This window comes from Aptenodytes patagonicus, chromosome 7 (assembly GCF_965638725.1).
Source record: "Aptenodytes patagonicus chromosome 7, bAptPat1.pri.cur, whole genome shotgun sequence".
NCBI classification, from domain to species: domain Eukaryota; kingdom Metazoa; phylum Chordata; class Aves; order Sphenisciformes; family Spheniscidae; genus Aptenodytes; species Aptenodytes patagonicus.
In genome coordinates this window covers 48,358,355-48,370,830 of record NC_134955.1, presented here as the reverse complement: position 1 = coordinate 48,370,830, position 12,476 = coordinate 48,358,355, and the positions used below count along the sequence as shown (strand labels likewise).

The 12,476-nt window shown below is 48.4% G+C and overlaps 1 protein-coding gene across 16 annotated transcripts in view; it reads right to left on the bottom strand.

Moving 5' to 3' along the window:
• Positions 1-11,956, bottom strand: part of NRXN3 (neurexin 3) — a 1,062,297-nt gene extending 1,050,341 nt beyond the window's left edge. For 4 of the 16 annotated variants that reach the window (XM_076345202.1, XM_076345203.1, XM_076345204.1 and 1 more), the window contains exon 1: positions 11,852-11,954. The gene's annotated coding sequence lies outside the window, so the exon portion shown is untranslated. Of the gene's footprint in view, positions 1-11,851 lie in introns of all 16 variants that reach the window. The other 12 variants (XM_076345195.1, XM_076345213.1, XM_076345199.1 and 9 more) reach the window with 5 other exon arrangements.
• Positions 11,957-12,476: the final 520 nt, after the last annotated feature.

Genomic DNA, 12,476 nt, shown 5'->3' with positions numbered 1-12,476 from the left:
AGGGAGTGTTTCACCCTGGCCCTGCCTCCCCACGCTCCCACAACAGCCAGTGAGGGGACAGGCCTGCCTTTCAGAGAGCGCAAGAGGTGCTGGGACCAGACATTGAGAGTTCAGGCAGCCCATTCCCTTTCTGAACCAGTCAAAACTATAATAAAACAACCTAGATAAAATCTGTCTCATCTGCTCTTAAAACTTCCTGTGATGAGGGCACTACAACCTCTCTCAGGAAGCTGTTTTCATGCTTAACTATCTAAATACTCAAAAAGCTTTTCCTAGCACCTATCTCCACATCTTCCTTGCTACAAATTAAGCCGATTACTTCTTGTCCTACCCCCAGTGGACACAGAGAACAATTAATCACTGTCTTCTTAAAACAAGCTTTTAAATATTGGAAGACTTTTCGTGTCCCTCATCAACCTTCTCTCCAGACTAAACCAACCTGGTTCTTGGAACCCCTCCTCGCAGGTGGTGCTCGCCTCTCTGGCTGCCTTCTCCTCATCTCCTTCCACCGTTTCTGGTTTTGCTGCTCACACTGGACACAGTGCTCTGCTGTGGCTTCAGCAGCAGCTGCTAGAGTAGAAAAACTACTGCCTGTGTGCTACACGTGACATTCCTGTTAAATATACCCTAAAATGAGATTTGCTTTTTTGCAATGTCACCACACTGTTGACTCACATTCAGTCTCTGACTCACTGTAGTGCCTCCCAGGTCCTTTCCTGCAGTTCTAGTTGCCTGGCTTGTTATCCCCCATTTTACATGTAGGCATTTGATTTCACCTTCCCAAGTGCAGTACTTTTCATTTGTCTTTAATAAATTTCTTCTTATCGAATTCAGACCATTTTCCAGTTTAATAGGTATATGACCTTTGTTGTGCCAAGAAAGCAGATCAACTTCCTGCCTCATGTTACACATCGGCAACAAAGAGAGCATGGAAGGAAGAACTGCTGTGTTCAGGCAAACTTCTTAAAAGAGTTACTGTCTTATCAAAAGCCTATCAATTTGTTACTCCCTTTTCACTCTGCATCTCTACCTGATACACTGTGGTCTTAGGAAACAAACAGTAGCTCACTCTAGCCTCATAAAATACATTTATTCAATGAAATTACAATCTGCTGCCAAAAAAGTACTGCAACATCCCAGGCACCACATCACTCCATGACGCAAGCTAGTACCAAGCAGAGCTGCTAGCAACTCATTAACTAGGTCATATCAACCAACAAGGAAGACAAAGGACACATTTAAAAAACTAATTATATTGAGCTAAATCCTTAAGATCTGGCTCAATAAAATTATGCCTTTTGGTCCACCGTTGTTAAATATACCCTCAATATGTATTTGATTAATGACTTATATAAAATTACATCAAAGATCAATTTGTTTCCTTGTATTTTCCCATAAAGCCCTTAACATTTGATTCCCAGATGTGTAGCAGGTATTTAAAATGCATATACCTGAAATTATATTGTATCATACCCTTTTTCAAAGTGCTGCATGAGCTGACTACACGTGCCAGCAGATTTTGATTCCAGGACTTCAACACAGTATCAGGCATAGAGAGTCCCTTGAGAAGATTGGCCTTAGTCCCATCACAGGATTCCTGCATTCCCCATCTCTGTCCCCCAAAAAAGTCAAAACAATCAATAATTTAAAATTTCTTTTCTTCATGGTCTACAAAAAAGATTGCAGCGTGTAACAGGCCATAGCAACAGAACAATTAAAGAAAGTGGAATCTCTCTTTCCCACAAATTAAGAAGGATGTTAAGGTACTTGAATACATCCAGAGGAGGGCAACAAAGCTGCTGAAAGGCTGGAAGGCATGTCCTCTGATGAGTGGCTGAGGACTCTGGGTTTGTCTAGTTTGGAGAAAAGGAGGCTGAGGGGCAACCTCATTGCTCTCTACAGCTTCCTGAGGAGGGGAACTGGAGAGGGAGGTGCTGATCTCTTCTCCCTGTTGTTCAGTGACAGGACGTGTGGGAATGGTTCAAAGATGCACCAAGGGAGGTTCAGACCAGATATTAGGAAACACTTCCTTACAGAGAGGGTGACCAAACACTGGAACAGGCTTCCTAGAGGGGTGGACAATGCCCCATGCCTGTCAGAGGCATTTGCACAATGCCCTTAATAATATCTTTTAACTTTTGGTCTGCCCTGAAGTGGTCAGGCAGTTGGACTAAGATGATCATTGTAGGTCCCTTCCAACTAGAACTATTCTATTCTATTCTCAGATACACAAAGCCTTCCTTTCAAGGAACTTATAATGCTTTACAAATGATAATTTTGAATTTTCAGTGGATGAAGAAAGTGATGACTAGAATGCAAAACTGGTTTGACACATTCTGGGAAAGAATTCCAGACTTCTGCTTCTTAAGTTAATACTTAAGGACCATCCTGCCTGCTCTGCTGACACTCCATACCACTGTAGTGATGTTCATAGGTCACGCGTCAGTACATGCTGAGGGCCACCTGGCTGAAAAGCAGCTTTGCAGAAAAGGACCTGGGAGTCCTGGTGGACATCAAGTTGAACATCAGCCAGCAATGTGCCTTTGCACAAAAGAAGGCTACTGGTATCATGGGCTGTATTAGGAGTGTTGCCAGCAGGTTAAAGAAGGGGATCCTTCCCCTCTACTCAACATCGGTGAGGCCAAACCTGGAGTACTGTGTGCCGTTCTGGGGAGAGTCCAACAAAGGGCCACAAAGAGGATTAAGAGCATCTCTCATACGAGGAAAGGCTGGGAGAGCTGGGACTGTTTAGCCTGGAGAAGAAAAGACTCGGTGGGGATCTTATCAATGTACATAAATTCCTGAAGGAAGGGTGTAAAGATGACAGAGCCAGGCTCTTTTCAGTGGTGCCCAGTGACAGGACCAGAGGCAACAAGCACAAACTGAAACACAGAGGGTCCTGTCTGAACATCAGGAAACACTTTTTTATTGTGAGGGTGACTGAGCCCTGGCACAGGTTGCCCAGAGAAGTTGTGGAGTCTCCCTCCTTGAAAATATTCAAAAGCCATCTGGATGTGGTCACCTTTTCTAGGTGGCCCTGCTTGAGTAGGGGGCTGGATCAGATGACCTCCAGAGGTCCCTTCCGACCTCAGCCACTCTGTGATTCTGTGGGTTTCACCAGCCGTCAATAGGTCAAAAATCTTCCTGGAAAATAGTTGCTCCATGGCTTAATCTGTTCCTTTTCAAATTTGTCCTGATGCTACAGCAGATCCTTCTGTAGTCTGATATTGCAGATGGTGCAGAAAGGAATTTAGCAGCCAGGACAGGTTCCTTCTCAGGACAATGCTGCCATTTCACTTATTGCATGAACTGACCAAGATCTTTGCGAGATCACTTTAATTCAGACTTACACAATGCCCAGAAAGATCAGACAGGTTATTCCCTCCTTCCCATTATTTCCCAGAACTAGTGAAGACAGAAAGCACAGTGGTCAAAATAATTCAAATCAAACTGTTTAATGCCATAAGAATATATTGCTCACATCAGCAGAGAGGCTTATTCCAGATAACATGTGAGACTGAAGTAAGGACTCTTATCTTCCCTATGCGTCCCTAACACCTGGAAGCACAAAAGGAGGGCAGCATAGCCTCCCACTGGCTCTTCCAGTCTAATGAACAGAAAAGAGTTCAACTAAGCAAGGGAGGGAGATATCACAATCTTGTCTCACCTTCCAGTGCTCTGAGGACCAGAAGAGAAAACGTTAAATGTGCACATCACAATCTCATACCTGTGTTCAGTGACTGACTTATCCACATGCAGTAAATGAAGGTCAGTTGAGCTACTAGATATCTGTGAGTAACGAGAGCAAGTATGCCATTATGACTGGTGCCTTAACTTGCACCACAGCTTAATTAATTTATAGATACAACAGTAACTACAAGAGTAGAAAATCAGGAGAGCGCCAAACTGAACAGAAAGCCTCTGGAATGCTAACATGCCTTGGAAAATCTCTCTTCCATTTTGCTTTTTAATAAAAATGAAGTATTTCGTTACTTATATTTTGTAAGAAAATACAGTTGGCTACCTGGTAATTCCTTAGCACGCATCAGTTGAAAACTGCAGTTACAGAAGGAACAAGATTCTCCCTTAAGACGAGTGAAGGACTCTAAACTTAAGGTGAACAGGTTTTTCTCCAGCCCCTTCCTTGCTTCCCTCTATGACTGGTCATGAAGAGAGTTGACAGAAGGCCCTTTCACACATGCCTCACCGGGTCCCGTTCCTCCACACTCCATTTAGTTTCTGCAGTCCAAGCAGACTCCTTTTTCCCCTGAAATCAATGTTTAATTAACACATTATTGGAAAAAAAAAAAATGGGCTGCAACAGCAGACTGAAACGAAGCCAGCACCTCCCTGCTCTGCAGATGCAGCCGGTCCCATCAGACAGTTACCCTGCCGGAGAGTTCTTCCTCTCCTCATCCTCCTTCAGCTGTCAGCAAACATCATCCTTTTGCTTAGTTACCTTCCTTTCCATCCTCATGGGACTCTTCTTCTCCTTAGAAGTGGTTCACAACAGCAGGAAAGACAGAAAGTAGAGGGAGAAGGGGAGCAAGTGCTCTCTGGGTAGCCTCACAGTATGACCGATGCCTCACCTTTAATCCTGCCATCCCCATGGGAGGAGCACACTAATTCCCCTGACGACACCCCCCATCAACACGGCAATAGGATCAGCAGCGCAGCAGAAACAGGACGGTATGCTTTGCTATGAGCAGAGGATGCTCCCAGGGTCAAACTCGCAAACAGATTCTGGGACTATGCACAGCTACATGTACCCAAAGGCAGCGGAGAAGCTACCGGCAGCTTCAAAAGGTTTACATCATACCTCCACCCACCCTCATCAATTATTATTCTATCCCATTCCTTGGCTCTCATCCGGCTGCTGGGAGGTACTTGGATGCAGGGGATGCTGCAGCACTGTCAAGGGCATTATGAGGCAGGCCTAGGCCTTGGGCGCCCTCCCTGCTAAACACACAGGCACCTTCACTACAGGGTTGGTGCAGCAGGCAAGAGACAATGGAGTCCATGAACTCCTGGGCTGGGCTGCCCTGGTTATGAAGAGAGACTTCAGGATCTTTGAAAGAGTCTACTATCCCAGCACTGTCATTCCCAGGATCCAAAGCTACTAGTGTTAATTAGTTCCCATGATGTGATGGATGACAAGCGGCAAGGCCAGGAACGACACAAGCAGATTGTGTTTGAAATAAGCAGCGCCTCACCATCAAGGGCAGAGGAAAGGAATTTGGAAAGGACAGGAGCTGAGCACACCGCTGAGAGATGACAGGTATGCTGACAGAGCCCCCCTCATCCCTGACATCCCCTTCCCAGCACCCTGGCTCACTCCTGCTGCCAGCAGACAAGAAACAGGCAGGGGAGCGTGCCTGGAAGAGAATTCAGGCACAGGGCTGTGAGAGACAAGGGGAAAGCTCTAAGAGACATGGGGAAGCAAGGCAGATGAAAGGCTAATCTGCTTTTTAGCAAGGGGCCACATTTCAGACAGAGTTGAACTTCTGATGGCTGTGGGTGCACCTCCACCACGCTCTGCAAAGCCACATAGCGATGCCTGCAGCCGCCCAGAGTCCCAAGAGGCTGCAGACTTTAGCCCAGATGGAGGACTCTGCCAAGCTGGCTGTGTGGTGTACAGTTCCCAAGAGCTGTCCACAGTGCTCAGAGAGCTCCTTTTTCTGTGAATGGCAACAAGAGAAACCATATCTCCACCTTCCCTTAAGGAAGAACACAGGATCTTCCAACACCATTGGCATATTTCCACTAGGAGTTTTATTGCTCAACTTTTCAAGCACGCCACTACAGGGACACCACACTTCATCCCTACTAGACCTCAGTAAAACCATACTTGGGCTAGCCCAACGCAAAGTCATGATTTTTCCATGAAAAAAAAAAAAAAAGGTACAAACACAGAGCACTAAAAATGCCATCCACTGCCCACAGCAAGGCAGAACAAACTTCTCCCATGCTGCCTTTCTACAAACATGTCTTGGTCTGGTTGTTTGGATTGGTGGTGAGAGGTCAAAACACCATCTTTGATTCTCAGAGTCCTTTACACACATGAATTGTGTTTGTCTATGCCCATGTGAGGAGAAACCAAAGAAAAGAAAAAGCAAATGACCTGATCCAAGATCATGTAGTGTGCTGGTTTCAAGAAGCTACCAATCCCTCTAGCATCTTGGTTTCCAAAACGCAAAATTTCTTTCTCACCACTTGCTGTATGAATTAAGAGGCAACTCTGCTAGATTGACAGACTCTGCTGTTAACTAGAAGAGGGGGATGAGGAGGAGAAGAGAGCTGATAAAAATTTCCAAAGCTTAACAAAAATTTGAGTAATTTCTGGCTCCAGCTGCATTGGCAATAATCCCAAAATAAAGCCTGTCTCCTCTTCATGCTGGTGGGGGCAGGGGCAGGTAAAGTTAGATGCATTTTGTTTTTCAGTTAAACACCATGTCTCTTGAATCATCGTCAGAAGCCATCTCTTATCCTGGCTTTTGGTCATCACAAAGCTTCTGGCTCCTTCAGTTTGTTCTTGGCCAGATCACTGTGTGTCCTTATCTTTGATACCGAATATCACAGCTCAGCTAGTATCCAGACATCCACCTGCACATGCCCAGAGAGCAGAGCTGAGGAGAGGGCAAAGGAAAACAGATCAAGGGGGAAAAATACACTCCGCTTCTCAGGACAGATAAACTCAAGAGCCCTGGAGGAGGCTGCAGAAAACAAAAGCAAGAAGTTCAGTAGATCCACCAAAATACCTGTCCAATACCACTGCTGCTACAACAAGAAAGGGGCTAAATTCTCCTTTCCCAGGAATATGCCAGACAAGAACCAGATGATCTTGTGCAGTTTGAAGCTGTCCTCTAGGTTGAGGGTTTAAGTCCAATCCTAACACAAAAAGAATAAGAGTTGCCTGCACCTGATGGCTTGGTAACTTGCTTGAAAAGGGAGGAAAGTAAGGGAGGGAGGAGGCATATTTGTTTCCTTTTTGCACAGGGGCTTAGGTCTTAAAATCGCTACTGCAAATTACCCCTGGCACCACCTCTCACCCTCCGAATGCTCTGCAGGAACTGAGTTCTCCTCTCACTTCAAGGGTGCAGGAGTAAGTTCCAGCACTACGTGAAGTTCACTCTGCTCCATTGACTGTGCAAGCTCGAGGAAGGACAAAGCACCAACTACTGAGCTACAAAACTCACATTGCAATCATTGAAGTTTACCTACAATAATGCTTTTTTCCAACCTTTCCTATTCCTGCTAACAAATAATTCATAAACGGAGGCTCACTGTGCCACAAGAACACACTAGTACCTTAATCATTGGGGAAAAGGAGGAATCATAAAACCAGGGCCCACCTTCACCCTGTGGGGTACCAGGGGGGCAGTCTGCAGAGGGGAGCAGGCACATGGGCCCTGCAGCACCCTCTGCCTGTTGCTTAGCTGGCCACTGCATCATCTTCGACAGCAGCCATGGCTGGCCTACAAGCACAGGAGGTGCAGCACGACAACCATTTCTGAAGTGACGGGGTAAAGGGGAGGGCAGGGAGAGATCAAAAAAGTAACTGCTAGTGAAGCTGGGCAGCTGAGGTAAGATTGGCTCTGGTGAGCACAAAGCAGGGGAGCGGGGGAAACTGGTATGTCTCCGGGCATCACCCACACCAACAGCGTGGGGCACTGGACACGCCACTGCCCCATCTTACCATTGTACCTCAAGGTCAGAGAGAAAGGAGAAAAGCAAAAGGCAAACCACAATAGCCCTGGACAGATCTATTTATTCAGCTTTTGCTATTGCTCCATGAAGTGGAAAGATCCAGAAACATGGAGACCTCGGAGCAGGCGCAGCCACACGCAGGAGATGAGAAGCAGCGGTTGGCGGAACCACAAGAGCACCTTTCTCCCCCAGCTTCCCTCCGCCTGGGTGCGAGCAGCCCGTGACGAAGCAAGGAGGTCCTTCGCACCCAGAGAAGGAAGGTGCTGAGCCAGTCTGCGAGCCATGGAGAGGGTCCTGGCCTGCTTGAAACCCAGGAAAAGCCTCCCTCTCACTGTCTCAGCTTCCCCACCCCTGCGCACCAGCCACCTGCAGCCACCCACTAAGGCTCGCCGGGCCCTTCCCCATGTTCTAGCTGGGGGAAAGAAAGAAGGGAGGGAGGGAGGGAGGAAAAGACTCTTACCTTCCCTTGCTCCCCGCTCCCCAGCCTTTTCCCTGCTCTACTCAGACCTGAAAAGCCGTGGCTCTCCTGCACATCCTACAACAGAAACACAAGGAGCTATTTCCCCCCCACTCTCGATTCACCAGCCTCCAGCAGGGACTGCATGGAAATGGCGATATTCCTGTATCGTCTGGATCAACGGCACGGATAAGCTCAAAGAGGGCAAGGGAGGATGGCACAGGAGGACAAGGCGGGAAGGCTTTGTTTGGTCCTGACTCCAGTGCAGCCCACCCCCTCTCTCCATCGCAATGCCCTCCAGCTCAGACATGCAAGGAGGTGTTGGGAAGGGAGGGGGCCTGGGATGCTTATGAATTTTGTTTCCCCCATCAAGGGAACGGCTCACTCCCCCAAGCATGCCTGGCTCTGCCGGAGCTCCCTGGAGTAACCTTTATTCCAGTGTGTCGCAAGCATGTATTTCACGGATGGTTACACTGAATCATTATCACCAGACGTTCATTTGACCAAAATAATGTTATTAGCATCGTCAGGTCCATTTCCCACCCCCAATTCCTCCCTCCCTGGTACACATACGCTCCCTCCAACCCCCAGGCCCCTGCCATCCACACAGGGCACACCCCTCCCCGACACAAAATCTCATGATGTGTGACACAATGTTCGGGAAAAGAGAGCGGCAAGAGGGGCTGGCGAAATGGATGGACGTGCCTTTGGCATTTACTGCATTCCCTACCCTCTGCCAATGTTTATCAGCCGCATACACACACACACACACAAAGACGCACATGCAAAAATCAGAATTAAATCACGGCCTGTCCTAGGTGCATGACTATGGGTGTATGAGTGTGTGCACGTGTGCCCAAGCTGCAGTCACATTCCTATCGGGAACCCGAATCTGTGTGGCATGAAGCAAAGGTCATCGTGCCACTGTTGTGATGCACTAAAAAAAAAGCCGCAGAGCCATCAGGATGTAACACAGAATTTTCTCGTCAAGGGACGAGAAACCTTCAGGGGGGTGGGGGCTGGGAGGAGGAAAGCGGGTGTGCGGATGGGGGGGATGGGGGGAAATGGCAGAAAATGGGGAGGAAAATGAAGAATACAAAGCTCCACTTCGCTAATCCAAGATAGACAATCCATCCCTTCCCCCTCTCTACGCCCTCCCTCCCCCCGAAATGTTGGTGCAGATGGATTTCTGTATCTTGGTTTTGCAGCAGTGGGTCTAATGTCTCCCATACCAAACCCCCTCGCTATGATAACCCCTCCCACTATTTTTTTTTTTTAGACCGGGCTGAAGAATAATGTGTTTTTAGAGATAATGGGTTTTATTAAAAAAAAAAAAAAAAAGGGACGCAGCACAGACATTATGCGAATAAGCTGCTCCCCGCATCACCCCCATCTTCCCCCAACCACACATCCCGATTTCACCCCCTCCCATCATTCTCCAGCCTTCCCCCATCAGCTCCCCCAAAGAAAGGAAAAAAACCCACAACACGATCTGGGTAGCCGATCTCAAAATCCCAAGCACTAATCCGCTTGAATTTGTTCTTCCCTTATATAAGCAGCAGCACGTCAACATGTTCAGTGGAAACGCAGCGTAAAATGAGGCCAGGCTACAGCCATGGAACAGGGGTGATATCGGCAGATATCGCTTCTATCGAGAAGCCATCACCACCAGGATGATGAAATCAAGTATGGGGCTTTCAGCCATTCCCTTCCTTTATTTATTTATTTATCAACGCTTACTCTAATTTTATTTTGTTTCATTTTGGTTTCGCTCTACTTCTTTTTTTTAAAGGACAAAAGTGAAATAAATAATTAAAAGCCTAGAGACATACCCCACCGGAAGGTGCCCGAATGCTCCAGAAAGAGAATCCTCACCTCCTAACTTTTTTTTTTTTTTTAATAAATAAATACAGTCCTGTTGCTCCCATTATCCCCAAACTTCCAATGTCCCCAGCTGCACCTCCCTACTCCCGAAAACCAGATACTTTGTTAGAGACAAATATTTAAGAAATTGCCAAAGACTGAAAAGAAACCAATAGAGAAATGGAAAATTATGCCTATGCAATAATCTAGTTCGTTTAGCTGATAAAGTGCGTCCAGTCCCAAAACCAAAAGCAATAATCTCTGCAACCTCCTCCCCACCAAAATACTACTAAACCTTAGATAAACTTGCCTAACTTAACACCGATGACCATTTTAACTTAAACCAGTGACAGACGTAACACCCTTCTGGTTCACGTTACAATTAATAACTGACTGTATCATCACGGCAAACAAAACCTTTTGTGATCAATTTTTCCCCCACCTACTCAACATCTCTCTTAGACTTTTCACCCGTCTAGTTAAGAGTTCGCCCCCTCACAAAATAGCCCCGCAAAATATGCAATAAGCAGGTATTGGTGAGCGGTCGTTTCAATATTCACCTTTTTAGGAGGGCTGTGTGCTTATCACAGAACAATTGCGTGCAGTAAAAAATACAGGAGGAGCAATTAATATTTAGGAAAAACAGAAATAATTTCTTAAAACTATTTGCAAAGAAGCGTTGAACAGTTTCACCATGGAAAGGTGGAAAGAGAGCTTGGAAAAGCGAAAGGCTGAAAGTGTCCTTTTTATAAATGATTCGATGTTTTTAGCCTGGGTTCTGCCTCCCCGATCCTTTGGTTTTTCTGCCGCTGATCTCATGCCTAATCTTTTTTATTGTTTTTTTTTTAGGGGGGGAGAAATCAGGAAAAAAAAAAATTTTGAAAGAGAAAGATTTCAATTTTAACAAAATGTATTCTCAAAGAGCACGGGTTAAATACATTACTTCCTAGCTACAAAAGACCGCAATTAAAATAAATTTAAAGTGTAAGCAAACGGCAAGTCACCTGCAAAGCACCAGAGTCAGTGCCCTTAGGTAGGAGAATTACATCACTCCCGGACTGAATGATGTTTTCTTTTAAAGCAGGTGGATTTTTTTTTGGCAGAGAAAGAAAAAAAAAAAAACCCACAGTGGTTATTTCACATACATCTTGCACGAAGAAAGCATTGAACCAACCTTTAAGGTCACTGACTGCCTGAAAACCCACAGCAGTCGCTCACGGTGGAAGTTTTCAGGCAAGACGGCTACTAAATCATTAATACAAACAAATGGAAGGCGGGGAGGAAAGGCGCTACTGTAATAGATCCGAAGACTTGGAAGAGAAAAAAATTAAAGAAAAAAACTTTCATCTTCAGCCTCTCTTCTTTCCTCATTAATTTTTTTTAAAAGAAATCCTTAAGCTTTAGTCAAACAGTAGGCTCTCTCTAAGCGTCTCCCTGCTGTAACTCAGCGTAGTGTCTTCTTTTTCGAGAGCCCCCCCCCATTTTTCACTCCGAAAAGCCCCGCCGTGGGATCTGCGATTTCCCAAAAAGTCGGGCAAAAGGAGCCGGGGCCGGAGCGTCCCGGGGGGTCGGTGCGCGCCCACTCCGCCCCAGCGGGCAGCGCCCAGCCCCGCCGGGGCAGCGGAGAACGGGGAGAGGGTTAAAACGATCCGAAATAGTTGTCGTGAGGGGGGTCAGGAGAAACCCACCCGCGGAGCTCCGGAGCGGCGGCGCCCAGCGCCCGCCGGGCGGGTAGCCCCCGCCGATCCGTGCCGTGTCGTGCCGTGCCGAGCCGAGCCGAGCCGGGCCGTGCTGTGCCGCCCCCCGCCCGCCGCCCCCTCTCACCTCCGCAGCCGGGCGGCCGCCGGCCGCCGCGCCAACTCGCGGCTCGCCTCCGCTGCGGGGCAGGGGGCTCCAGCGTGGCCCCAGCCGCGGAGGCTCGCGGGGGTCCCGGGGAGGCTGGGCTGGGCTGGGCTGGCCGCGCCGCGCCGAGCCGAGCCGTGCCGAGCCGCGGGCGGCCGCGGGTGGAGCTGCGCAGGGCTGAGCGCGCCGCGGTGCCGGAGCAGCCCGAGCCCCGCGCACGCCGCCGCCGCCCCCTGCCGCCGCGCCCGCCCGGCCCGGCCCCGGCTTTTAAAGAGACCGCGGGCCCGCGCCCCCGGCCCCCCGACACGGTCTGCCCGGCCTCGGCAGCGGGCACGGCCCCGGGCAGGGGCAGCGATGCTCCGCGGGGCTTCTCCTCCCGCGCTTGCGGCGGGGCCGCCGCCCCTCCCGGGAAAGAGGCTGGAGGCTTTTCTTCTGCCTCCGGCCCCGTCAGCGTCTCGTTCCTCGAGCGCTGCCTCACCGGGCCGGCACGGCGAGGGGGTATTTTTGCCCCTCTAGTGCCAGCAAGGGGAGGGGGGAGATACAGCTTATTTTTACCTTCTAGAGTTTGCCAACGCTACCCAAGCAAGCAGGGACCTGCCATCGGAGC